Source organism: Elephas maximus, chromosome 4 (genome assembly GCF_024166365.1).
Source record: "Elephas maximus indicus isolate mEleMax1 chromosome 4, mEleMax1 primary haplotype, whole genome shotgun sequence".
Lineage (NCBI taxonomy): Eukaryota > Metazoa > Chordata > Mammalia > Proboscidea > Elephantidae > Elephas > Elephas maximus.
In genome coordinates this window covers 82,081,909-82,107,833 of record NC_064822.1, presented here as the reverse complement: position 1 = coordinate 82,107,833, position 25,925 = coordinate 82,081,909, and positions in this window count along the sequence as shown.

Here is a 25,925-nt window from a genome sequence, read left to right as displayed (position 1 = left end):
TTAAGAGCTTGGCTGCTAACCAAAAGGTTGGCAGTTCAAATCCACCAGTTGCTCCTTGGAAACCCTATGGGGCAGTCCTACTCTGTCCTCTAGGGTCACTTTGGATTGGAACCGACTCTACAGCACCTAACAACAACAACAACAAACTATGGCTAGGAGAGATTAAACAGTAATCTGTCAAAAGTGCCAAAGCTGCAGAGCAAAAACAAACAAACAAAAAAGTTGATATCGAGTCAATTCTGATTTGTGGCAATCACAAGTGCTTCAAAGAAGGATTGTGATCCATAGGGTTGTCTGTCAATGGCTGATTTTTTTGGAAGTACATCACCAGGCCTTCTTCTGGGTTTACTCGAACCTCCAACCTTTGTTAGCAGTCTGAGGGTGTTAACTGTTTGAACCACCCAGGGCCTCTACCGTGTAAACACTTGAATCCAAACCCAAGTGTCTTTGTTTTTCCGAGGATAGATGTTTACATCGGACTGAATTATTTGGAAAGCCACTGAAATGTAGAATAATTGAAACTGTCTTATTTGAGTTTACTGCCAACTGCTGATACTATGTTTTTTCCTTTCTCGGTTTCTCCCTTTGCAAATAGAGATAGCACTTTATTATGAAAATAGTTGTGTACTGTAACTCTAAAATTATTTTAAAAGGTTTCCCACAAAATCACTGCTATTTCGAAGGTACAATTGGGCATTTGGTTTTATTATCCCCATTAGAGAGTCTAGTGAAACACACAAGACTATTTCCTTACTTTTAGACCAGTCTTTACCCAGGATAATGTTTAGTTTATGTGTTGAGATTTGAGTACTATTTTTTATTTGGACTGACTTCTATTTCCCACTTTTACATTTGCCAACAATTTTTGTCCACATTTGGGTACTTAGTTAATTAAATAAATGTGTGTGAGCACACATAAAACTTTCCTCTTATTTACACCCGTCAAATACTGTGGGTTTGTTTTTGTTAGCTGCTGTCAAGTTGGCCTCAACTCATGGCGACCCTGACTCACGGATGCCATGCACGATGGTCCTTCACCATCCCCATGATCTGTTGTGAATCTGACTGTTGTGATCCAAAGATTTTTCATTGGCTGACTTTTCAAAGTAGATCACCAGGCCTTTTTTCCTAGTCTGTCTTAGCCTGGAAATTCCACTGGAACCTGTTCAGCCTGCAACATGCTAGCCTCCACTGACAGATGGGCGGTGTGGTGGCTGTACATGAGTTGCACTGGTCAGGAATCCAGCCCGGTCTCAAGGCATTCTACCACTGAATCACAAATGCCTTTGTCAAATACTAATGGAAGATAAAATCTGCATAAGGTATAGAGAGACATAGGGCTAGAGGATAGAGAAGTTTTGCTGAGATAAGGGGGACGTGGCCCTGGAGTCTGGAAATCTACTTGTCTTTCATATTCTCTTAAATACCTGAGACGTTGAAGCTCAAATGGACTCTTTTGTCACAAATTTACTATCTTCTCGACAACAAACACTGTATCTAAGACTCATAAGTCATGTATATCCCAAATATCATCACAATCTTTTAATATTCAGATTTGTTTATATTGCTATCTGTGATAAAATCCAAGCAGCAGGTTTCTTGGATGTTAAGTCAAAAGCTGGTTATTTTTTTTTTTCCCTCTTTCTACGGCTTTCTCATGAAAATCTGTTTATCGTGTGCGCTATTCTATTCTGTGCTCTAGATCCTGCATCCGACTCACCATCATCTGACATCTGGTTCTTGAGACTGGAGCTGGTGACCTGCTGTGTTGCCTGCCGATTGTAAGCTCATCAGACCATTCAGCTACGTGAATCAGGAGAAGCCTCCAGCCTGATGCTTAACCTACTGACTTGGGACTTGCCAGCCTCTACAACCACATGAGCCATTTCCTTGAGGTAAGTCTCTCTCTCTCTCTATACAAGGGTAAGTCAAAAAGTATTGCTACTAGGGTTGCAGTTTATACATGCACAGATTTATTCTAAACAAAATGTATTTAAACCTGCATCTGTGATCAGTGGATGGCTGCAGACAAATTTTCTCAGTAATACACTGGTCTTAGTCTTGTTAGGGTGTCTTAAAAAAAAAAAAGGATACTTTTTGTGCTTTGGGAATAAAAAGGATTTTGAGGTCAGGGCTAATATCAAATTTTTAACAAAACTCAAGTGGACATCTTCTCAAATCATTGGAGCTTTGCAACAAGTTTATGAGAATGCTTCCCCATATAAAACAACAGTTTTAGATGAATCAAGCTTTTTAAGGAAGGTCGGGAAGACCTCAAAGATGAGCCAAGAGAGGGATGACTGCTCAGAAGGTTATGGCAACTGTTTTTTGGGATTCCAAAGAGGTAATCCTCATAAATTTTTCTTGAAGAACACAAGAAGATCACGGAGGCTTATTACGAAGAAGTTTTAATAAAATTGAAAACTGCATTGGTGAGAAGAAGGCCAGGAAATTTGCACAGAGGAATTTTTTTCCATCACAATGTACCTGCTCATTCTTTGAGAGTAGCAAGGGCTGTCCTACCAGAATTTCAGTGGTAAACCTTACCCCATCCACTCTACAGCCCTGATCTTGCCTCTTCAGACTTCTTTTGTTCCCAAAACTCAAAGAACATTTAAAAGGATCATGATTTGTGTCCCTCTATCATGCAAAAACTGCCACTTTGACGCGGTATAAATTAAAGAGCTCAGGGTTCTTCAGAAAAGGGTTAAAGAGACGAAAACACCGCCTTCAGAAGTATACGGACCTAGATGGAGGATATGTTGAGAAAAAATAGCTTCACATTTTGATATTTTTGTTTAATAAATGTTTCTATGATTTCATAGCAGTACTTTTTGACTTACCATAATGTATAGGCTTCACTGGTTTTTCTTTTCTAGAGAACCCAGCCTAAGACATTCTGGTCTTTAGAAATGGAGATAGTGAGACTTTGTCTCACTTACTTGGGGCATGTTATCAGAAGGGACCAGTGCCTAGAGAAGGACATCATGCTCGGTAAAGTAGAAGGTTAGTGAAAAAGAGGAAGACCCTCAATGAGATGGATTGGCACAATGGGTGCCACAGTGGGCTCAAATACAGCAAGGATTATGAGGATGGTGCCGGACCAGGCAGTGTTTCTATTGTGCTTGGGTCGTTATGAGTCAGAAACAACTCATCAGGCACCTAACAATAGCAACGACAATATTCTATCTTGAAGGCGAAAACTGGGGCTGAACTTACGATGCCCTTTCAGAGATGACTGATATGTACTGAATGCTATTGCTATGTTTTCATTTATATTAATTTAATTTTTTTGGGGGGGGGCTCAGCTCCTTACTCATTTAAAAGTATAAATCAAATTTAGTGGGTGCACACAGGATGGAACAACTGCCTTAATCTGTGAAGGTCAGTGAAGGCTCCATGGAGGAGGTGACAGTTTGAGCTGAATTTTGAATTAGATGGCTGTGTGTTTTCTTCCTCTCTGCAATGGACAGGCAGCGAAAGATGTCATGCTATGTACGCTTCCGGAATTGTGCAAAAGTTGGGCCTTCATTACAACTGCTTAATAGCTGTTGCTAGAAACCGCTGAGTTAATAGTTTACATTTGTTAAGATCAGGTCCTTATTGTTGGGTTACCTTACGTTTTTAGTTGGAAAAATCTTGATGAATGTTAATATCTCTCTCACGGGGTTAAAAATCCAATCAGATTTTAATAGATTCCAAATTAGCCTCAATTAGGGCATCATCATTGTCCAGATTTTAATATCCTTAATTGCTGAGCTGAATGCTTATCAATTTTAGCAGTGAATAAATAGTGCTAAAATGAATGGGATGAAATGGTTGGGTTTGAATTTAAATTTACTTGAGATAAGTATAACTCCAAAAACTGGAATCCTATTTTATATTACATAATTTCTAACCCAAAGATATGGAAATTTAGTCTTTTAGACAGTCATTCAACATTTATTCAATATTAATTAATTCAACAACTATCTATTTAATGGCCTACTTATATCAGTTATTTCATCCCTATGCTGTAGGGTCACTAGGAGTTGGAATTGACTCGATGGCAATGGGTTAGGTTTTTTTTTTTTTTTTGGTTATGCTAGGTGTTATCGAATGGAAAATTCTTAAGACACAATCTCACGACTGACCTTCTGAAGATTTGATGTATTCTTTTTTCTTTTACGAATTTGATAGTATTTTTAAATGTACTGTCTGAAAAATAAAACAATATTACGTAGTACCTACATATTTAAAAGATGTTACATACAAAGCGCCTAGTACTGTATCTAGTGTATAAGCACTTAACATTTTAAAAATTATTTTTACTGCTACTACTGATACTATTACTACTTCTACTACTATTTCTTAATACCACTACACTAGTATTGCTACATCTAAGTTGCATTTATTTTGCTTGAATTTCCTGAATCTTGGATCCAGAAAAATTAAAATCATATGAGAATGCTGGCATACAAGAGAATGCAATAGTAGAGGTTAACAGCAAAGATTTAAAAAAAAAAAAAAAAAAGTGCTACAAATTTTGATACAAGGTTGAGTAGAATCTTAGAATTTCTTGGGTAATTTGGTGGAAAATTCTCTCAGCCAAACTAAAGTTTTCATCCTGCATATTGTTTTGACCAATAGGTAAATAGTAAATGGCCACTTTAATTAACACGGTTGTATCTGTTGCTTGAGCAGACACAGTCTTACTTAAGCCAATATGCAAATTTGAGGTCTTCTATCAGACTTGTTCTTCCTTCAGTTACAATGAGGACCAGTTTATTGAATAAACTGGATTAGGTAAGGGTCAATCAAAAAAGCAACTTTATTGTTTCATATCACTGTATTTCCTTCATGCTCTGTTGAATCTCTTTTTCTCACTCCTTATGAAATTTTAGGTAAATTTAAAATCTGTTCTCATAATTTTTAAATCTAAACAATTATCTCATTTTTTGTATAGATAAAAGTATAGTCAAATCTAATATTAAATTTTCAGTGGCTCATCCAGTTGAAACTTTTTTTCCTCCCATAGCTCCGTCTGAGAAATCTTATTGTTTTCCCCATCTTGTCCTTCTCCATTCACTCTGCAGTCTTGGGGCTTTTCCAGAGCGGAGTGGGAAGAGTAGAGATGAAGAGTATAGTGGTGTAGACTGACCGGTGAATGTGTAATCTAGAATGGGAGCAACTTCCAAACATTGACCCTTTCCCTAATGGGTTCCTTAGAGATTCCCACACTGAGAATCCTGGCTTCAGTTCCCAGTCCACTATCCCCGTACGCTTCTCACTCAGTCCCTGCATTTCCAAACTCACTTAGCTGTGTTTAACGTTTTGGAGAGATTTTCTTTCAAGGCAATTCAAGGCTAGCTCCCTAGATCAGAGAACATATTTGGCCCCAGGAAAACATACCTTTACTCCACCACTGATGAGTGTGGTGCATTCTTTTTAATATTCCAGTAAAAACTCAGCCAGCCTTTTACATTTAGGCTGTTTCTCAGACACAAGTCAAGTATTAATTCCTAAATATCTCAAATTTCAGGAGACACAGGAATGGATCCCAATAAACTTCCCTTGACATTCTTTCTCCTTCCCCTTCCTTTATGAATTCTCAGGGTGTGTGACAGTTAAGTTTTGCCTGACATTTTTCTGAGTCATCTCTTAGAAATTACACAAGGATGGTCTGACACATTTTTTATGCTGTGAAAGACCATTAGTATTGTTTGTTCTCAGAGTTTGAGACCTCAGCTAAAATAGAGACAATAATTGTCTCTTTTAACATCAGAATACAGAGAGTAATTTATGATATTTTCTCCTTTGGTGAAATGTTCCCTGGAGTAGAGTGACTAAGTCTTATGTAGCATTGTCGATACTATAGCAAAGATCACAGTGTGTAGCGTATACTGTAAGTTCAATAAATATTTACTGAAAGAATGTATGGTTAGGTGATAAAGTAGTTTATCACTTCCCTAATTCACCAACCCACAGACAGGGAACTTTTCATTATTAGATTCACTCAGGGTCCTGGCAAGAAAGAGATGGCATATTCAAAGTGTTATGAAGAAACCATCTTGTAGTAGTAGAAACTGGATTAAGTAAGTCAATAAGACAAATCATCTTGGGATTAACAACAGTTAATCCAACAGTTTGCCACCCTTATATCTGAGGAAGTAAGGGGAGGGAATGATGCTTCTGAAGCATGAAAGAAGTCTAAATTGTGCACAGCATCAGATTAACCAGTAAGCAAGGTACAAATGGACTTAATTGTGTTTATTTACTAATCCATGGTATACAATTTCACATGGCTTTCACCACATCTTTGATCAAAAAAATCAAAGATATGGTGAAACCTGTGTGAAATTGTGTAGTATGGATTAGTAAATAAGTACAACTAAACCCGTGTGTAACTTATTTATTGAGCAACCCAACCCTGGTTGTGGAAGAAAGGTGTACTGATGTGATCCAAGTTCAGAATGAACCATTGTTACTGCGAGATGGTGGCAAGGCAGAAAGGAAGTGTGGGCATGGGCCAGTGGTTAAGCACTTGGCTGCTAACTGAAAGATTGAAGGTTGATAATCCACCAGTTGCTCCATAGGAGAAATATGTGGCAGTCTGCTTCTGTAAAGATTTACAGTCTTGAAAACCCTATGGGGCAATTCTACTCTGTCTTATAGGGTTGTCTATAGGGTCACCATGAGCCAGAATCAACTCGATGGTAAATGGGTTTTTGCCCATCTTTTCCTACCCCCTGGCTTCCTGTTGGTGCCCGACATTGGCTGAATCCAACCAGAAACCAGATGGCAAGGAGACTGTCATCTGCATTTCCTCCATACTCTATTGATCTAGAGGTCAGCTCTGTGGGGCATACTGCAGGATGGAGAAAAACAGATAATGGATCATGTAAGGGAGAACAGCAGCACACTATTATAGTTGGAAAACTGGCATGTATAAGCTAATAGCATATTACATACAGTGATCATATATAATTAAAATACTCATTTTGTGATATACTTCAGGTCTATTACAGAGTAAATATGTTCTTGGGGAATAACCTCGGAACTGAACCTTGATTTTTGTTTGTGTATGTGCTGCCTTACTCCAAAAAATTGTTTATGACAATTTACAAAGATGTACAAAACAACGATATGAAATAAAATGATACAATAGTGTTGGAAGAATTGAAATTAATTCACAAAATATAGGCCATCTTATAGATCATAAATCTGGTTTTAAGATTTCTTGCAGACTGTTCCAAAAATACTTCTTTCACGTAATATTTATTGAGTCTCTATGATGCCCTTTAGGTACTAGGGATACTGCAGTTAGCAAGAAATCAAGGTCACACAAAATTCATGTTTTGTGGGAGATACAAAAAGAAAACAGACAAATTAAACAATTTTAGATTGAGATAAATGGTATTAAGGAAGTGAAATGAAGTAACGGGACAGTGCAACTAGGACAACATTAGGTATTGTGATGAAAGAAAAATGCCTTTTTGAGGAGTAGTACTTATGTTGAGGCGCCCTGGTGGCGAAGTGGTTATGAGCTCAGACTGCTAACCAAAAGGCCAGCAGTTTGAATCCACCAGCCACTCCTTGGAAACCCTATGGAGCAGTTCTACTCTGTCCTATAGCATCGCTATGAATTGGAATCGGCTCAAGGGCACATAACAATTTATGCTGAAACTTCAATGATAAGAACATAATCATGGAAAAAGGAGATGGGAGCAGAGAATGGACTATGAAAAGGTCTGACAAAATTTCTAGCAAGTATCACATTATTTCTAAAGGGAAATATCTTCAAGCTTACAAACAATACATAAAAGATATTTGGGGGTAAATATCCTGTTTACACGTAGTCAGGATATCCTGCTTTATGTATCCTTGTTTATGGTGCTTCTTTTTTCCAACCATTCTAAGTATTTTTTTTTTATTTTTCAACTCCAATTAGTTGAAAAACTTTATTTAACAGTTACCATGTGTCTAAATCTGTGCAATGTATCCATAGAACATGCGTGTAATGATCTAAAATGGTTTAAAGCAAACGCAGAAAGAATATATCCGGTGCTAGGCTGTGTGACACAAACCAAATATTCTAAAGGAAAGGATAAAAAGGGCTAGAGTTGTTAAACAGACTTTCATAGAAAAAAAAAAATGCGGTATGTTCTGAAAGCCTGTGAGTGTCCTGCTTGAAGATTCTGAATCTGAAGCTTTTAATCTGTTGATTGAATGAATGTTAAGCATCAAAATTGTTTTCTTCATTTGAGTTCCATTTTTTATTATGATGGAACAAGTGCATTGGAAAATCACAAAGAAAGCATACATATGATCCTTCTATAGGATAAAGTGTTCAACTTACTAATAAATTAATGAAAATTTAAAGAAAGAGAAATTGTGTGGCTCTACTATCAAAATGTAGCCCAAATCCAACCTGTTGTCACCACCTACATGGCTCCCTACTTGGTCAAGATGCCGCCTGCTTTTGCCTAGATTATTGCATTAGGCTCCTAACTAGTCAGCCAGAGTAGTTCTGTTAACAATGGAAGTCAGATCTTGTCACTCTTTTGTTCAAAACCATCTAATATTATCCCATTTCACTCTACAAAAAGCCAACCACCTTATGAGGACTCCAAGCCCATATACCAACCATCCCTCATTCCTTTTCTGACCTCATCTCTTATGAGTTCTTCCATCACTCACTCAGCTCAGACCTTACTAGACCACCTTGCTGGGCTTCCAACTTTCCAGTTTACTCTCACCTCAAGGTCTTGGCACCTCAGGGCCAATTCCCATTCTGACATACTCCCACCTAAGGCCTGTTCCTTCTTCCTGAGTGTTCTTTTCTCACATATCCACATCGCTCATCTTCTCATGTCCTTTGGATCTTTATTCAAATGTCACCTTGGTGAGGCCTCTTGCAGCTCCTCCTTCAAACAGACCCTTCCTGAAGCTTCCCCTCTTTTATTTTTTAGCCAGTATTTGTCATCATTTTACGTGTTACATATTTCAAAAATAAGTAATCATTTATTATCTATACCCCTCCCTTCAATGCCCATGGAAGCAGCAGTTAAGAAATCAAATTACCTATTGTGTAGTGCAAATCTGCTGCAAAAGACCTCTCTAAAGTGTTAAAAAGCAAAGATGCCACTCTGATGATTAAGATGCACCTGACCCAAGACATGGTATGTCAATCGCCTCATATTCGTTGGCACTGGGTTTTTTTGGGGGGGGGTTCATATGCATATGAAAGCTGCTCAGTGAAAAAGGAAGATTAAAGGAGAATTGATGCATTTGAATTGTGATGTTGGTAAAGAATATTAAAAATACCATGGACTTCTAAAAGAACTAACAAATCCATCTTGGAAGGTGTACAGCCAGAGTGCTCCTTAGAAGAGAGGGCGGCAAGACTTCATCTTGCTTACTTTGGATGTGTCATCAGGAAAAGACCAATGGCTAGAAAAAGACATCATATTTGGTCAAGTAGAGGTCAGACAAAACAAGGGAAACACTACATGAGATGAATTGACAGTGTGGCTGTAGCAATGGGATCAAATACACCAAAGATTGTGAGGATGGTGTAGGACTGGGCAACATTTCATTCTGTTGTAGATAAGGTCCCCATGAGTTGGAGCCAGCAACTAACAACAACCCCTCTCTTCTAGAGCAGAAGATATTTTTATTTAGTTACTTTACGTTATCAACATTATGCCTGTCTTATAGTAAGTGCTCAATAAATATGTTTGTTTTCCTTTATTAGACTAAAAGTTTTCAGAATGTTGCCATTTTTTTTTCTCTTTTTTTTTGCAACTATTCTTTTTTAAATTGCACTTTAGGTAAAAGTTTACAGCTCAAGTTAATTTTTCATATAAAATCTTATACAACAATTTTGGAAAATGATATGGCACTTCCTTGGAAAGCTAGAAATAGAAATACCATTTGATCCAGCAATCCCACTCCTAGGAATATATCCTGGAGAAGTTAGAGTCGTCACATGAATAGACATATGCACACCCATGTTCGTTGCAGCATTGTTCACATGGCAAAAAACGGCAACAACCTAGATGCCCATCAACAGATGGATAAACAAACTGTGGTACCTACACGCAATGAAGTATTATGCAATGATAAAGAACAACGATGAATCTGTGGAGCATCTTATAGCATTGAGGAATCTGGAGGGCATTATGCTGAGTGAAATAAGTCAATCACAAAAGGACAAATATTCTTTGAGACCACTACTGTAAATACTCATGAAAAGGTTTACATACGAAAAGAAATAATATTTGATGGTTACGAGGGAAGGGAGGGGTAGGATGCAAAAACACTTAATAGACAATAGGTAATTGGAAACTATGGTGAAGTGTAAGATAGTACACAATACTGGGGAAGCCAGCACAACCTGTACAAGACAAGGTCATGGTAGCTACATAGACATATCCAAACTTCCTGAGGGACCGAACTGCTGGGCTGAGGGGACCATGATCTCGAGGAACATCTAGATCAATTGGCATAACAGAGTTTATAAAGAAAATGTTCTACATTCTACTTTGGTGAGTAGCATCTGGAGTCTTAAAAGCCCGTGAGTGGCCATCTAAGATACACCACTGGTATCATCCCTTTGGGAGCAAGGAAGAATGAAGAAAACTAAAGATACAAGGGAAAGATTAGTCCAAATGACTAATGGACTGCAAGTACTACGGCCTCAAGCAAACTGAGTCCAGCACAACTAGATGGTAGCCAGCTACCACCACTGACTGCTCTGACAGGGATCACAACAGAGGATCCCGAAAAAAGCTGGAGAAAAATGTAGAAAAAAATCCTAACTCAAAAAGAAAGACCAGGATTGCTGGCCTGACAGAGACTGGAGAAGCCCTGAGAGCATGGTGCCTGGACACCCTTTCAGCTCAGTAATGAGGTTACTCCTGAGGTTCACCCTTCAGCCAAATGTTGAACAGGTCCATGGAACAAAACAAGAATAAAGGGGCGTATCAGCCCTGGGGCAGGGACTGGAAGCCAGGACGGAACAGGAAAGCCTGTAATAGAGAACTCAGAGTTGAGAAGGGAGAGTGTTGACGTGTTTGTTAACCAATGTCATAGAACAATGTGTGTACTGTTTGATGAGAAAAACTAGTTTGTTCTGTAAACCTTCATCTAAAAAAAAAAAAAAAAAAAAGAACCAAAATAAAATAAAATCTTGTACACATATTGTCATGTGACACAACTTTCAATCCCCACAATGTGACAGCACACTCCCCCTTTCCATGCCAGGTTTTCCATGGCCATCCAACTAGCTCCTGTCCCTTCCTGCCTTCTCATCCTGCCTCTGGATAGGAGCCACTCATTTGTTCTTGTGTATTTGCTTGAGCTAAGAATCACATTCCTCACAACTATTGCTTTGTTTTATAATCCAGTCCAATCTTTGTCCGAAGAGTGGTTTTCAGAAATGGTTTTAGTTCTGGGTTAACATAGCGTTCAGGGGCCATGGCTTCAGGAGTTCCTCTAGTCTCTGTTAGACCATTAAGTCTAGTCTTTTCATGTGAATTTGAGTTCTGTTCCACACTTCTCTCCCACTTCTTCAGGGACTCTGTGTTGTGTTCCCTGTCAGGGAGGTCATTGATGGTAGTTTGGCACCATCTAGTTCTTCTGGTCTCAGTCTGATGGAGACTCTGGTTTATGTGGCCTTTTTATCTCTTGGGCTAATATTTTCTTTGTGTTTTTGGTGTTCTTCATTTTCCTTTGCTCCGATTGGGTTGGGGCCAATTGATGAATCTTAGATGGCCACTCACAAGCTTTTAAGACCCTAGACGCCACTCACCAAAGTGAGGTGCAGAACATTTTCTTAATAAGCTTTGTTATGTCAATTGACCTAGATGTCCCCTGAAACCATGGTTCCTGGACCCCAGCCCCAGCTATTCTGTCCCTCAAAGTATTTGTTTGTGTTCAGGAAAGTTCTTAGCTTTTGATTTAGTCCAGTTGTGCTGACTTTCCCTACATCGTGTATTGTCCTTCCCTTCACCCAAGATGATTCTTATCTACTATCTAGTTAGTGAATTCACCTCTCCCTCCCTCCCCAGACTTGTAACCATGAAAGAATGTTTTCTTCTGTGTTTAAACCTCTTCTTGAGTTCTTATAATATTAGTCTCATACAATATTTGTCCTTTTGCAACTGATTACTTTCACTCATTTTTCTTTATTGTTGTGTAGTATTCCATTGTGTGTATGTACCACAATGGAATCCATTTGTTTATCCATTTGTTTATCCATTCATCTGGGATGGGCACCTAGGTTGTTTCCATCTTTCTGCTATTGTGAATAGGGCTGCAATGAACATGGGTGTGCATATATCTATTTGTGTGACGGATCTTATTTCTCTAGGATATATTCCAAGGAGTGGGATTGTTGGATCATATTCTACTTCTATTTCTAGCTTTTTATGGAAGTGCCATATCAATTTCCAAAGGGTTTGTACCATTTTACATTCCAACTAGCAGTGCCTAAGTGTTCCAGTCTCTCCACAACCTCTCTGACATTTATTATTTTGTGTTTTTTGGATTAGTGCCAGCCTTGTTGGGTTCAGATGGTATCTTATTGTAGTTTTTAATGGCTAATAATGGAGAACATTTCTTCATGTATCTATTAGCCTCCTGAATGTCTTCTTTGGTGAAGTGTCTAGAACATTGCCATTTTTAATGTATTTGGTCAATATGACCCTGGATGATGTTGATAGAGCCCTTGCAGTTTTTACTGTTTAAGTTTATAGGAAACAACAAAAGACTTTTATTTTAGGGCCAGCTACAATGCACCTGCATTAGTTTTTACATATTTTTCGTGTTTCTAAAGGAGTCTGGTTTATTCTACAAGTAGAAGGGTGATCATCTCATCCAGCAGACATCTTGGATTCAGCATGTTAGTGAGTAGTTTGATTTAATAGGGAAGTTGTTTTGTCAACAGTGTACTAGAATCTAGGAGTGTGAAACTGTGGTTTCTGCAGAGTATAAACAAGTCTTGTAGCTTGGAAGTCAAGTAAATTAATTTTAGTTCTTGACTCAAACTACTGCTGAGAAGTACTTAATTTCCTCATTCTTCCTTCTCTAAATAGATTAAGGGTTATATGAAAGTCAAGTTGTACTTATTTGTCCTCCCTCTAAAGGGAGTTCACCTGACTGCTTATGTATCAGCTTCTCAGTAACACAAATGGTTTCTGGAATTTTTCCCTCTCTCTCTCTTCTGCCCTTTCTCCCTCCCTCTCTCCTTCTTTATCTCCCTCCCTATCATCCCTACTACCTACCTTCCCTTTCTTTATTCTTCTAATTGTCATTCTTTTGCTTGACCAAAATTAAAGACAAAGAGTTTTCATTCTCTTGATCCTTTAAAAATAAAAACAAAACAAAAAAACACTCATTAGAATAAAATGATTTATTAACTCTAATGTCATGAACTTACGATAAAAATTAGGACATGAATCTATCTTGTACTTCCTTTGATTCAATTCATGGTGCTTATATTGTGCTAAACATGCAATTTGTTTGGTGCTCAAAAGCACTTATTGATTGATAAATCATGTGTTTTGGAATGAAGATTTGATTTGTGTGGCAACAAAAATTTTAAAGAGGAGAGGGATGACTGCTGTTGCTAGTTGCCATTGAGTCAGCCTGGCTCATGGAGACCCCATGCACGAACTCTGTCTGGTCCTGTGCCATTGCATATCAGACCATTTTGATCCACAGGGTTTTCACTGGCTGATTTTTGGAAATAGATCATCAGGTCTTTCTTTCTAGTCTGTCTTAGTCTGGAGGCTCTGCTGAAACCCGTTCAACATCATAAAAACACACAAGCCTCCACTAATGGATGAACAGTGGCTGCGCATGAGGTGCCTTGGCCAATAGAACCCAGAATGGAAAGTGAGAATTATTCCACTGACATACCACTGCCCTCTGAGGAATGACTTTGTTTTTTTGTTTCATCTTTTTTTCTTTTTTTAATTGTGCTTTAGGTGAAGGTTTACAGAGCAAATTAGCTTTTCAAGAAACAATTAATACACGTATTGATTTGTGATGTTGATTGCCAACTCTTCTCCCCTTCTCGACCTCAGGTCCCCATTTTCATTCAGCCAGCTTTCCTGTCCTCTCCTGCCTTCTTGTCCTTGCCCCTGGGCTGGTGTGCCCATTTAGTTTCATATACATGGTTGAGCTATGGGTATTATTGTTTGTTTTATGGGCTGTATAATCGTTGGCTGAAAGGTGAATATATTGATGGTTTTTGTGGAGGATCTTCATGATTATGAACTTCAAGTTCATTTTCCTAAATATGAAACAAACAAAAACTCAAAACTGCTTTTCTCCAACAAGAATGGTTCACATTTAATGATCACTTTTATTGTGCTAGGGGTTGTATATAAATATAAAAATTATTACTTCGATTTTACCAATGAGAAACCTGAGGAACAGAGAGATTAGGTGGCTTATTAAGTCATAGAGCCAGAAAGAGGTGGAGATGGGATTCAAACCTAGGTCTCTCTGTCTCCAGAGTTTGCATCCCAGGTTTACTCAAAAAGAATATACTTTTTAACAGGAAACAGGTAATTCATATGCATGTTAAAGTTTGAGAAGCTCTGTATGTATTGTGAATTTGAATTGTGTCCTCTAAAAAGATACGCTGAAGTCTTAACCCTCAATACCTGTGACTTTCTTTGGAAATAGGATCTTTGAAGATGTTATCAGTTAATTGACATGAGGTTATACTGAAGTACAGCAGTTCTTAATCTCATCTTAGTGGTAAAAGAGAAGAGACACACAGAGGAGGGATGGCCATGTGAAGATGTATTTACAGGCCAAGATATGCCTGGGGTTCCCAGAAACTGGAAGAGTCAAGAAGGGACATTCCCCTAGAACCTTCAGAGAGAACATCGCCCTGCTGACAACCTGAATTTAAACTACCATCTTCCAGTACTATGAGACATTATATTTCCGTTCTTATAAACTACCCAGTTTATGGTATTTTTTTATGGTGTCCCTCAGAAACTAATATAGTATCTGAATGCTTCACTTGGTTAATACTCACAACAATAATATTTAAGATACTATTATTAAACCCTGGTGGCGTAGTGGTTAAGAGTTCAGCTGTTAACCAAAACGTCAGGAGTTTGAATCCAACAGGTGCTCCTTGGAAACCCCATGGGGCAGTTTTACTCTGTTGTATAGGGTCGCTATGATTCGGAATCATCTTGACAGCAACAGGGCTTTTTGGTTTTTATTATCCCTATTTATAGATGAGAAAATTGAAGAACAGAGAGGTTAAATAAACTGAGCTAACTAAGTACACACAGTTACTAAGTGGCAGAGCAGGATTCAAGTCCAAAGAATTTGGATCAAAAGCCATGTTCTTGTCGTTAGGTGCCCTCAAGTCAGTTCTGACTCTTAGAGACCCTATGTACAACAGAATGAGACAGTGCCCTGTCCTGTGCCATTCTCACAATCCTTGCTATGCTTGAACCCATTGTTGCAGCCACTGTGTCAATCCATCTCATTGAGGGTGTTCCTCTGTTTCACCATCTACTTTACCAAGCATGATGTCCTGTTCCAGGGACTGGTTCCTCCTGATAACATGTCCAAAGTACATGAGACAAAGCCTCATCATCCTCCCTTCTAGGGAGCATTCTGGCCATGTCTTCTTTCAAGACAGAGTTGTACCTTCTTCTGGCAGCCCATGGTATATTTAATATTCTTCGCTAATACCATAATTCCCATGCATTAATTCTTCTTTGGTCTTCCTTATTCACTGTCCCGCATTCACATGTATATGACATGATTGAAAATACCATGATTTGTGTCAGGCACCTTAGTCCTCAAAGTGACATCTTTGCTTTTTAAAACTTTAAAGAGATCTTTTGCAGCAGATTTGCCCAATGTAATAAGGTTTTTGATTTCTTGACTGCTGCTTCCATGGGCATTGATTGTGGATCCAAGTAAAATGAAATCCTTTACAACTTCAATATTTCCCCCATTTATCATGATGTTGCTTATTGGTCCATTTGTAAGGATTTTGTTTTCTTTCTGTTCAGGTGTAATCCAAACTGAAGGCTGTAGTCTTTAATCTTCATCAGCAAGTGATTCAAGTCCTCTTCACTTTCAGCAAGCAAGATTGTGTCACATGTATATTGCAGGTTGTTAATGAGTCTTTCTCCAATTCTGATGCCATGTTCTTTTTTACGTAGTCCAGCTTCTCAGATTATTTGCTCAGCATACAGATTGAACACGTATGGTGAAAGGATACACCCCTGATGCACACCTTTCCTGATTCCTTTGTTCTCTTCAAATGACTGCCTTTTGGTCTGTGTGCAGGTTCTACATGAGCACAATTAGGTATTCTAGAATTCCCATTCTTTGTAATGTTATCCGTAATTTGTCATGATTCACATAGTCGAATGCCTTTGCATAGTCAATAAAACACAGGTAAGCATCTTTCTGGTATCCTTTGCTTTCAGCCATGATCTATCTGACATCAGCAATGATGTCCCTCGTTCCACATCCTCTTCTGAATTCAGCTTGAATATCTGGCAGTTCTCTATTGATGTACAGCTGTAACCAATTTTTATTTCAAAAAGTAAAGATTACAGCCTTGGAAACCCTATGGAGCAGTTCTACTCTGCTCTATAAGGTCGCTATGAATCGGAATTGACTTGGTGGCAATGAGGGTTTTTTAAATAGATACCGTGGTGTGGTTTCCTTTAATTTCTCCTTCCTAGGCAGTAGTGAAATCCTTACAGGTGAGAGTGGCTAATGCAAGCGTCTTCTCTCAGGGTGCAGGTTCCACATTCTGTCCTCTGGCGCTCTTTTCTTTTCCCCACATCAGCTTGTGCAGCAGTGATTCTTTGTTGCCATAGTTAGAATACCAGTTGGAGAGAACTCAGTCTCTCCATCTGCAACTGTTCATAGTTCCAAAGATCAGTTCAAATTTGATATTTTTAATTGCACTTAAATTTAAGTGATAAACTTCTATTTTAAGTATACCCAATGCTCATTGTCTTCAAGTGGATTCCAACTCATAGTGACCCTATAGGACAGAGTAGAACTGCCCGTAGGGTTTCCAGGAAGCAGCTGGTAGATTTGAACTGCCGCCCTTTTGGTAAGCAGCCGAGCTCTTAATCACTGTGCCAGCAGAGCCACTGCTATTTTAAGTATACTCTGAAAAATTCCCAGGTCTCTTTTTTCTTGGGAATCAGGCCTCTCCTTTGTGTGGTGCCACAGCTTTCTTCTCCAGCTCTCCAAGGACTCTCACCAGCTTGCCTGCCTGGTGTGAACGATGATGCTATTTAGATCTTTGGATGATGAAAATTTTCCAGGTTGATACGTAACTGAAAGTAGAGAATCACGAGTAAATTATAATTCCTGGACATCTCAATTTTTTGCCTATCTTGCCTTCCCTCTTTCCCCTGCAACTTTAAAGTTACCATTTTATGTTCACTGTCACACAGCCTGCATTAGTATGAAGCCCACTTTAGCAAACAATGAGACATAGAAACTTGAGTAAAATATATACTCATTGAATCTAAGTGTCTTCATCTACAGAATAAATTCAATATCTTTCTTTGATGTTTGTTCTAATGACTACAGATAAATTATATAGTATATAGCAGCCCACTGTCTGTTTTTATAAATAAAATGTTGTATTGGAACCAGGGCTTCAAACCAATTCATTCCGGTTCAACCCCTGCTGAGAATTTGCATTTCTAGCAAATTCCTCGGCAATGCTAATGCTGATGGTTAGGAACCAATCCTGAGAACCACTAGAGGAGCAGTGGTTCTCAAAATTCATTATACATAATAATCACCTGGGGATCGTGTTAAAATATAGATTCTGATTGAGTATATCTAGGGGTGGAAATACAAATTCTCAGCAGGGGTTCAAACTGGAATGAATTGGTTCAAAGTCCTGATTGGAACATAGCCATGCTCATTCATTTACTTGTTGTCTAACGCTGTTTTCACACTACAGTGGCAAGATTGGGTAGTTGCTATAGAGACTGTATAGCTTACAATATTTACTACCTTGCCTTTTTCAGAAAAAGTTTGCCAATCCCTGGCATTTAAGCATAGTGCCTGTCTCATAGTAAAAAAAAAAAAAAAAAAATTTTTAGGGACTCAATAATTGGTAGCTTTTATTATCCACTTATATTGATCAGTCTTGGAAATGACCGTAGAATTGGCAGTAAAGAGTCCCAGTCTGTTAGAATTGTTAAGGCATATTGGAAATTATCTATTTCTTTCCTCCTATGTTCAGTTGTTTCCTGTGGTCTATCCCCCCACTCAGTGTCTTTGACAGTATATCAAACCCAATAAACAAGAACAGCTTAACATGAATGATCCATGTAATCAGAAAGTAAGTTTACATTTTCAAAAGATACATATTTCAACTGCATACTGAAGTGATGAAGTTACACAAAGAAGTACTTTTCAAGTCCTCGTCTGTGTACTTGATGCAGACTATTTGAAACTGCAATAGCTACAGTGAATAAAAAATCAATGGAAGAAAAAGTGATTAATCTTCTCTCATTTATAAAGCAAAAGCGAGATCTATTTTTTGAGAGAATTGACAGGTTAATTAAGAAGTTCGTTAGTGATTATGTTAAGAATACTGACTCATTTTTAATTTAGCCTGATGTTACTTGGCATATAGATGTAACTAATGTTTGTGTGAGAAATCCAGAATCAGGTGTGTGAGAAAAATTGTTAGCCTATTCTGCAGGTGATTTTTGCCCAAAAGTTGATTATAATGTCTCATGATTAAAAGACATATGCATGAACTCAGCTCCAAGGGATTTCCTTAGAATGTCCCGCAAAAATCATGGGAAGATTTCCCCAACTTTCTAGAATTTACTTTCCTTAATTTTCAAATGGAAATTATACGATCTTATATGACTTTTGTGAGGAGTAAGTGGTAAAAAGTTGTAAAATGCTTAGCTTATTACTTAGAACATAGTAACCAATCAATAAATGGTAGTTTCCTTCCCCATTTCTTTAGGACACAGATTAGAGCCATTTGATTCTTGTTTAAAACATAATTATTCTGCTCTAGTTGATCTACGGAAACCCTGGCGGCATAGTGGTTAAGTGCTATGGCTGCTAACCAAAAGATTGGCAGTTCGAATCCACCAGGCACTCACTGGAAACTCTGTGGGGCAGTTCTACTCTTCCCTATCGGGTTGCTATGAGTCGGAATCGACTCGATGACAATGGGTTTGTTTTTTGTTGTTGTTGTTGACTCATATCAGACACTGTGCTCCAAATATGAGAGAATTAAACTTTTTATTTCTCAGCTTATTTGACTGATGAAAATCCAAACACCAAAGCACTGTACGATGGGTTGGAATTATAACAAAGCAGAAATTGAACTAAGGTATTTGTATTTCTACATATCATAACATCTTTTGAATGAAGAAATAGTAAAATTATAAAATATTTGACCTCAGTAAATTGATGTTTTTTGTTTTATTTTTAAAAGGGGTAAAATAGTGAATATTTTGGACTCATTATTACTCTTCATAGAGAAACAACATTATCCTAATACATAAAGGAAGCTGTAAGGAAATTATTTGAGTCACCTTATTTTGTTTCTATAATAATTAATATAGTTAAATACCTTTTCTACAGAGAAATTTAGTGACTGTAGATTAGGCTCGGGCATTGTTCACACACATACACATGTACACACAGGATAAAAAAAAAATTTTTTTTTTTCAAGACTAAAAAATTGTTGAAATATTTTCTTAAAACTTGGGACAAGAATAGCTCTTAAAAATGATGACAGAAAAGTGATATGGTCTTTTTGTCAGCCCAGTGAATGATTTCAGATCTTTCAAAATATTGCATGTTGAATCAAGTGGTTTTAAAGATATTCTTATGTGTGAAAAATCTTTACTGTACAAAGTTAAGAAATCAACAGCATGAACACATACAACTCAGAAAAAAAAAAAGTGGTTGAAGGATTTTCAATTCACATTTACCAGAAGGCACTGAAGCTAATCAACACCCCCACGGACGTATTAAAAAAGCATTCGCATCTTGCTACTTAAAACGCACATCTTGATCAAAGTGCCCTCGAGTTACGTCTCCATGCACCATCACTTACCCAACAACTAGCCAGATGAGCAGCTGAAATAATATTTTTCTTTCAAAAGACTGAAAAACCAGTGTGATGACTAAGATAATGAGATCAAACCTATATTAGTTTGACCATCATATTTTAGACTACTTGAAAAACTACTAAGTTCCTTAATAATCTGTCATTCCCAGCGTCATGAATCTAGACTAAATTTCAGAGAATTATTTCCAACAATGTCTGAATTTGTAAAACCTGATAATCTAATAACCAGAACTCCTCAGCTGAAAGATCACATATCAGAATTTCCCAGATCTGATCAGAAATGAATATAAAAAGAAGTGGGAGGAAAGGCAACAGATAGCATATTCAAAAGCCTGTGTTGCAAATTAAAAAACCAAACCTTAGGTATTACTTACTGCATATATTTAGTATTGTCAATTTAAAAACCATGCACACAAAGCTCCTGAGTTTAGCTGATCGTACATTGAACTTCTGAACTCTGGAGTCTTAATATTTAATTGTCTCTTACAAGTAGGTTGTCTGTGAAAGGTGCTTTACTACTTTAGTTATCTCAGAACTAGCCTTAGGATGAGACTCATAGAAGAGCAAACTCTGGAATGTTCATGCCAATAAGCTTGAAAAGCTTGGAATGGCAATAAGTCAATTTTGTACTTCTCTAAAGAAAAGGAATTCCATTTCCCAGAGAGAGATAGAAATGTTGTTCATCATAATTAGGATGGTATAACTAGAAATGTGAGGCATAAACATATTTAGTGCAAAATGTAAATATTGCAACAAAGTGGTTTGGGCACCTGGGTCTCATCTGGATTTCCCTAGAACCAGTTACAGTACGCAGGTAAACACAGGTGTAGGCCTTTCCCAACTTGCAGTATGCCGTTCTAAAATTATGTACTAAATCATCTTGTAATGGCCACTTTCCTTAACAGCTGTATGAGCCACAAAAATTAACTAAGATGAAATAACGTTTGGCAGGAGGTGAGGAAGTTTGTTTATACACACACAGGCACACACACATATATAAATATGTACCTGTAGAGAAAATCTTTTTTTTTAAAACAAGTTGGGGCAATAGAGATACAGAAGCAGACAAACCTAAATGGAGTGGAAGTATGATAGGATAACTGTGGAAGGGAAATCAGTTCTCTGTAATGATACAAAAAAAGTGGTGAAAAATAGAAATGCTAAGTAGTCCCTTAACTTTATGTTTACTTGTTCAAAAAGGATGCTCTCCTAATGTTAAGATGCCTGTCTATAGCCAAGAGGAGAGTTAGCACTTCATGTACATCAGTACTTTGTGCTGTCAGGGTCCTACTTCCTTCATGGCCCTTTTTCTGTGATTCTTGCCGTATGGCTAGGCATTACAGCTGTGAAGTAAAACTTTTTAGGAGAGGCTGAGTTCCAAGGTTCTCAGCATTCATATTCTCGCCACAGTTAGCCCTCCATAGAGTCCATTGCATCTAAAAATGTTTAAAGATTTGAAGGTCACCATGAGGTAGGACCTGTGCTTTCCGATGGGAGGCTTCTAGGAGAACTCATGATACCTAATCTGCCTCTCAGACCGTGATCTAGAAAAATTAAGGGTCAGCTAACATTTAAAAATTGATCACTGCAGATAAGTGCAATAAAAATTTGGTGATGATTGATGTTAAAATTTACAGAAAACATAAAATTTAGTACAACTTTTGGCAAGGTAAGTGCCATTTAAGTAAATAACAACTCCATATGCAAACAATATGAGGTACTCAAAGGTAAGGGGGTGGGTAGAGAAGCAAGGGATAGTTCCAAAATTATGCTTCCGGTGAAGCAGCATTCCTCAGAGACTCCATAGCCAGCCTCCTAACATGCCCTAATGCAGTGTTCACGCATCTTTTAGGCTTAGTAATAAAAGTCAGCAGTTTCAATGGACTAGAGCTTGCTGTGATCCTTGGCAGGATGGAGGGTATTAGGGAGAGCACTGCATATTTGAAACAAGTTTCCCTAGCCCTTCCAGCATATGAGTTTTAGAGTAAAATCCACTTTCTGTTGAGTCAACTTTGGTTCATGGCAACACTGACTAATGGCAACCCCATGTGTGCCAAAGTAGAAATGTATTCTGTGGGGTTTTCCGTGGCTGATTTTTCAGAAGTAGATAACCAGGTCTTTTTCACAAGGCACCTCTGGGAGAATTTGGACCTTCAACCCTGGGTTAACAGCAAAGCGCTTTAACTGTTTGCATGTGTGAACTGCCAGTTTTAGTACAAGCTGATGAACAAACACTTTGTCCACCCCTGAAATTCTCATTCAGTTCCAGTGACAGAGCTTTGGGGCATCTCAGATGTACTCAGGAATAATCACCTAACGTCCGTGGAATCTAGGCTCCCTCCTGGTATCTGCTACTTGTAAGGCTAGTTCAAAATAAGATCTACATACGTCCTAGTGTTCCCAGGAACAAGGGACAGAGTGCCCAATACTATTAACTAACACTTATGGGCACAAATAACCTAGCATTTCTTACCTATGTAATTGAACTGAAGCCACTCTGTCTTCTCCAAGAAGTAGGGATAACCTCGTCCCCTACACCAGAGAAGTACTGCTTGTGGCTCTGAAAATATTAAACGCCCCTTACAAAAATAGCTCCTTCAGCTTCAGCCAGTAGCCCATCTCTTATGGGACCCAGCTATAGCGCTTGGGGAGGACTAGGGATTGGACATCTTGCAGACTTCTCCAGGTGTTGCTCGTACACCAAGCCCGTCTTCGGGGACCATTTGCGCCAATGCATGTCTACTGGAAAAAAAAAAAAAAAAGAGAGTCCACTATTCCATCATTTCATCAAACATACCCAGCTATGTTAGAATTCCTTTAGGCTCAGTTGGGTCTTTGGCTTCCTGTATTTTTCTTAAGTAAAAACTGATGATTTGTGAACTAGCCCTTTTGGATTTTCACCCATACAGCAGTCAGAAGCCCCTCATTCCCTCCATGACTTCTTTCACGTTTAATTTTTTATTCTGAGATAAATTACTAAACTGAGTTATTCTTATGTTTTCATTTTTTTTTTTCTCTCTCTCTGTTCCAAAACAAAATATAATAGTCTGACATTCCCATATCTTGCTATCCCTCTTTTTACTAGAAAGGCAGTGTGTTTCCAGTTGGAAAAAAATGGCAGCATTTTTTTTTTTAATTGAATAGAATGGGCAGTGTCTCATAAAGAGTTGCAAGCAAGAAATTAAGATCTGTATTCTTGTCATTCCTCTATCAATGAAGTGATCTGTGACTTTTGTAAAGGTACTCAGTTATCCCGATTCAATTCCATGTAATGCAAATTGTGATAAACATTATTTCAGTATGTTACATTGTGAGAGTAGGTTACTCTAGGAATCTTTCCAAATATGTACATATATATATCAAATCTGCAATAACACTTTGTATAATTTAAACATTTTAAAATTTTATTATTTAAATTAAATGATTTTTGTTTTCAAAATGCAGGCCTTCCAATTCACCAAATCATCTCATCTTTAAAAATAGGGTCTTATTTTATTTAAAAACATAGATTTTATTTTGCTTATCCTAAGTATGTCAGTTTGTTTGTAACAGGTAAGTTTTATGAGCCCCATACACTATAATCAAAAAACAAAATACTTGTAGTAGATTGGTATTGAAACCTGCTGTTCTGTTTCCCAGTTTTTCCCTATTTAGTTCAAATGTTCAACTGTTTAGCAGGCTCAGATAACTTAATCAATGAAGCTCTTATTTTTGGCATTCTCACATTCCAAATTAAAATTACATTATATTTTTTTTTGGGAAAACCCCCCACCAGTACCATCTGTGAATTGAATGGTGTCATTACATCAAAGTACTGCAATTAGAACAATAGGGTAAAATTAATGCCAATGTTAAGTACAGATGTGCCAAATATGATGGGTAGTTGATACACAATTCAAACTGACAACCACGTGCAATGTGGAAAGTATCCAGGCATAACCCCAGATCCAGTTGGCCAATGGATGTCATGATTGCCTCACAGAGAACATATTTAAAAGAGATTTATTTGGCAGTAAGAACAGTGAGTTTCAAAAGACCATAGTCTGTCCTAGGTTGCTCATGCAAAGCTTTCATTATTCCTGGGAAAGAATGGGCCTGAAGAAGAGAATCCAAAGAGGCCATAACATTCCATAGCCATAGAGCAAAAATTCCCATTTTTTTTTCTTTTTCTCTTCAGGAGTACAACACTTGGTCTTTGCATTCCATTTTGGATCATATGGTGTTATTAGTCTAGCGGTGCTGATTATCCATTTCTATAGTTGCAGCAAGCTATTTGCTTTAGCATGTAACAGGAGTTTCTTAGTATATGCTGAAAAATAATGTATTTTATTATTTAGTTTTACCATCTGTAAAACAGAATTTCTAGAATGGATGATTGTGGGCTAGAGTTTGTTTCCAGTTAGAATCTTCTAATGTTTGCCATTATGGTCAATGCTGAAAGGATGGGTTTACTTGGACAACCCTAGGCTATTTGATCTCTGTCGTTTCATGGTGATGTATTCGACAAAAAAATCGTATTAAAAGGAGAGTTATAAATGGCTCAAAGCGTACCAGTACTGATGAGCCAGTGGCAGTTATCTCTATCATCAGTCCTTCAACTACAAATAGTAAATGTAAATAACATTTTTTATGTTAGAATAGGTTTGCTACTAAACCCTGAAATTTTTAGCAACAAATTTAAAACATTTTTTTGTGTGTGAATAGGCATAATTAACCTACAAGCCTCATAGCAGCAGCTTTTATTTAAGCAAATAAGTTTGAAAAATGAGCCAATATTTATAAAGCAAGAATAGCAGTTGCTAGGTCAACAATTATATGGAGATATCAATGGATGTGTTTCTGTTCATGAAGGCTATCCTCATGAGGTCATCGTGGTATTTTTCTACAGAACAAAAAGTTGCAGTCCAAGAATAATGGCATACCCCATGTTCTTTACTGAAATGCCACATTCCCAGATTCTTTTTCTTCATTATTGCACAATTAACTGTCTTAAACACGATTTGGAGTGGAGACAGAAACATAAAATTATATAAACATAGGATGCCAAGAGACATAAAAATCTCATCTCTTTTCACCACTCAATACTAATTCTAGGATTTACCATCAGTCATTTTACAAGCAGTGGTAAAGTTTACCAAAATTGGTATGTCTTAATATTTTCCCCCAAATACTCTTACCTAATTGGAAAAAAAAAAAATTAAACTATAACAATTTAGCACAATACATACTTACTGGCAAAGTAGTACATGCAAGATGCTGCAGATGAAATAATATTAACTTGCCTCAATATAAAACTTGTCTCAATATGATTATCATCTTATAAGGGGTCCCAAATAACTGTAGGCAAATAAAAAATGAAACAAATGACATAAAAGAAGTCTAAGGGGTTTGAATGAGGTAAAAGTCACTTCAAGTTGGAGGGATAAAAAAATACCTGCGTAGTAGAGGTGGACTGTGCAAAAGGTTAAGCACTCGCCTGGTAGCCAAAAGGTTGATGGTTCGAACATACCCAGGGGCTCCTCAGAAGACAGGTCTGGCAATCTGCCTCAGAAAGGTCACAGTCTTGAAAACCCTATGGTGCACACTTCTACTCTGACACACATGGAGTCACCATGAGTTGGAATCTACTCAATGGCAGCTAACAAGAGAGGTTGCAGTTTTGCATGAATGGATGGAGAGCTCCAGGTAGAAATGAACAGCATGAGCAAATCTAGGAAAAAAGCCAGGAATCAGGAATCATTTGTTCATTCAACAAGGTGAGAGATGAGGGTGGCTTGGACTAGTGCGGCAGAGGTGATAGTGA